This window comes from Polypterus senegalus, chromosome 10 (assembly GCF_016835505.1).
Source record: "Polypterus senegalus isolate Bchr_013 chromosome 10, ASM1683550v1, whole genome shotgun sequence".
Classification (NCBI taxonomy): domain Eukaryota; kingdom Metazoa; phylum Chordata; class Cladistia; order Polypteriformes; family Polypteridae; genus Polypterus; species Polypterus senegalus.
Window position 1 is genome coordinate 141,680,885 of NC_053163.1, and position 3,778 is coordinate 141,684,662.

Genomic DNA, 3,778 nt, shown 5'->3' on the forward strand with positions numbered 1-3,778 from the left:
GAGTCACTCCCAGGTGTGCTGAAATCCTAAAGTAGGACCCTGCAGCCTCCACAACTCCCCCTGGTGGCACCCACGGAACCCAACAGGGCTGCAGCAAACTCCAACTCCCAGCATGCCCTGCGGGAATCTGTGGTGCCACAGCAACCCAGGGGGGCTGCCCTCTAACGCACGTAATGCCCTGACCACACTCTCTACCCCGGTCCTTCCACAATGTTGGCCTCTGGCCATCCATGAGTATAGGCAGACACAGCTGTGCACACACACACACCTACAATTACAGATGTAAACACACACACACACCAATATGACTTCCCTCACAGAGTTCTGGAGCTAAATGAGCACACAGCTACATATTGATCTAAAGAGCACACCTACACACACTTCACAACTAACTCTCCTGCTAACGCACACTCCTTTACATAAAGACACTCAGTGTCTATGTATGCCCACACACTTGTGCACATGTAACACACACACTCAGATCCTACTACACACAGTGACTGTGCCCCGAACGACACACTCATCTTGCACAAACAGACTTCTTACAGAGACGCACACACACACACACACACCTACACAGCTTTGTGCTAAGCACTTGCACATCTGCCTACACACACACACTTTGTCTAATGGTCCTGAGCCACCTTGACCCAGACCTCCACCTCATACTCCATGTTGCTTTCTTTGCAGACCCTGTCACTTTTCTCAGGCAGCCTTCCACTCATCCCGCTGCTTTTTCTGCTTCCTGCTCAAAGCTGAGTGTGCCCTGGCAGGGAGCGGCCATTCACACTGCGCCCTGCAGTTCACTTGCAAAGACAAGGGACAGGGGGCATCCCACAAAGTCCCTAATTTTTTGTATTCAAAATGGTATCTGGAGCTCCTCTCTGCCCCATTCACCACAGGCACTAGTGCCTCAGCCTTGTCACACTGGACTATAACATTCAGTTCCTGCCAGTCTGCTATGGCACCTTGCTTGAAGCTCTTTGGTGCCAGTCTGTGATTTCCCTGTGTAGACAGCCACTCATATTGCTCCTGTGTACTCCTTTGCTTACCCAATGACACCTTCCTGCCCTTTTTGCTCCAATGCCCGGTGGCACCACACATACACAAACACGGATGCAAGCAGATACACACACACACATATGCATGCACAGACACTCATTCATGCCCAGTGCCTTGGCACTTCTGCACACTTCCTGCACACTTCAGCGCCATTCAGCAGAGCTAATGGTTCTCTTTTTATGTCAGTTCCCCTTTGGAGGAGTTGTCAGTTGCAATAAGGGCTTCAGATCAGAGTGCTGCTTTGGTGCCCATTGAAGAAGATGGCATCTTTGATGTCTCCAAAGCAGAAATCTTTAGTGTGCTGCTGCTTGATAACCTGGTCGATCCATCCAAAAGTACAAAGTTGTTTGAAAAAAAAAAAGACACGAAGGGTACAATTGACCTTCACGTGTGGAGCATATGGGTGGAGTGATGGCTCTGAGGTTAGGGATCTGTGCCAGCAATCGGAAGGTTGCCGGTTCAAATCCCATAAACGGCAGAAGTGACTCTACTGTGTTGGGCTCCTGAGCAAGACCCTTAACCTGAGATTGGCACTGCAGCCACCATAACAAAACTCACCCTGTTCCACTCCATCTGAACTGGTGTGGTGCTGAGGTGTCACCCGTTGCATGGCTCCTGAGGTGGTTTGTCATGTGGTGGCGGGTGAGGCAATGCGCTGTATCAGTGCGTCCCCATACCTCCTATGTAGCAGAGGTAGAGTATTGTGCATCTCCGAGAAGTGGGCACTTTAAGAGCTGGCACTAGATGGCAGCATTTTGTAGCCAAGCCGACCTTGAAAATGCAATGCATCTGACGGGCACCATTTTTAAACGCTCACTGGATGTGTTCATGCAACACTTTTTCGGACTTTTGTAAGATGGCATCACAATTATTGTGAACCTCGTATTGTTAGGACTTCAGCCTGAATTGTTCTTTTTTAACAGTGTGCTTGAAATGTTGTATCATTTAGCAATTTGCAATTGAGGATTTCTGCAGGCACTCTGAGCCTCTCTAAAAGGCGCTGTACCAAAATGAAGTAAAAATGAAACTAATTCATTATAAAGCACAACACAGAGGCAAATTCTGAAAGAAGACCCCCCAAGCAATTCTAAACAGTAATAAGAACAAATAAGACCTCCCAAAAAGTCAGCGTGCAACTGGCGCCCCCTTCAGGGTTTGTGCTTCAATTAGAAAAACACCAAGAGTGGGCCATCAGGTGAAAAGCGATAGAGTCAGGCAGTGTGCCCCCTGCTGGCGAGGGTGCAGTAGAACTGGTATACAGTCCCCTCCGCCGGCTCAGTGTGTGCATCGGATTAGGAGACGGGAGTAGGGGCCGATGTTCAGGTCTGAACCTTTCTGAAATTAAATTTATGAGGAAACATGTGGGCCGCTGGTCAACACATAAAGGATATTCATGTAGAGCAGGGGTGTCGGACTCCAGGTCTGCTAATTAACTTCTTGTCTTTAGTCCTGTTTTTAAGGATTCAGTCCCCTGAATTGATTCTTTTCTCCACTAAATGACAGCCAAACAGAAATGAGACGTGAAACGGGCCAACAGATGACCAATTAACCTGGGGATTCAAACTCCGACCAGTTTCTTAATGAGAAGCCAATTCTTGCTGTTAATTGAACCCGTCATTTAATTCCACGTCTTGTTGTTGCTCTCGTTCTGCCACAGCAGACATTTCCAAAACTGTTGATTTTCTGTTTTATTGAGACTTTCACCTTTCTTTATTTTCAGGTATTGTGTGATGGGCACAGGTTAGCTGGTCATGTTTTGTGTCTCATTATTGTTTGGCTGCTAATTAAGGAAAAAACAAAACAAATAAGGGGTCTGAGTCACAACAATTAAAACAAAGGCAAAAGAAGTTAATTAGCAGCAAAAACTGATCACTAATTAAGAAGATGGTTAGAATGAAAACCTGCAGCCACTGCAGCCCTCCAGGACCGGAGTTCGACACCCCTGATGTAGAGCAAGGTGAACATTTCCATTCTGGTCACGTATTCTTTTGTCTTCAGTATGAACAGATACCTGTGCTCCTCAAACAAAAACTGATGTGAGGATGTAACAGCAACGCTTGAATAGGAGTTGACGTTGTATTTGAGGTTCTACTTTGATATTCTCCATGCATTTCCCTGTTGTTGTCGTTGTTGCATTCTGTAGCATGGTGAATGTGTGGCATGTCAATGAGCTGCCATATTAGCCAGCCACTCAACTGTCACTGAAGCACCTCCTGTGTTTGGCTTGGTGCTCAGGATATGTTGCTGCTGGATTTCCTTTTTTGCGCCATCATGGTGTGTAACATTATATTTTGCAATCATTACATTCACTTTGGTGTGAGGACAACAGCACGGGTCACTTTGCACATTCACTTGTCTGTCTTTGCCACACGTGCCCTCTGTTGCCCAAACTTGACACTCGGCGGAGGCCGCTGCTATTCTTCTTCTTCTTCCTACTTCATCAATGCGCCTCACGTTCAACAGATGTCACCGCACTTCTTTACCTTTCTGATATGTAACTCTCTCAAGCACTTTGCCATAAGAAAGACACAAACTCTGATAATTCTTGGAGCGTCCTGCTGCCCCTAACTTTTGCTTCAGCACTGCATATAACACCATAAGCTTTCAATCAACACCGAAATCAAGATGGTTTGGGAGAAATCGCATGACAGACAGAAGCACAACGCTTAGCATTTTATATACAGAATATATAGAAAGACAGGTGATAGATGGCAGG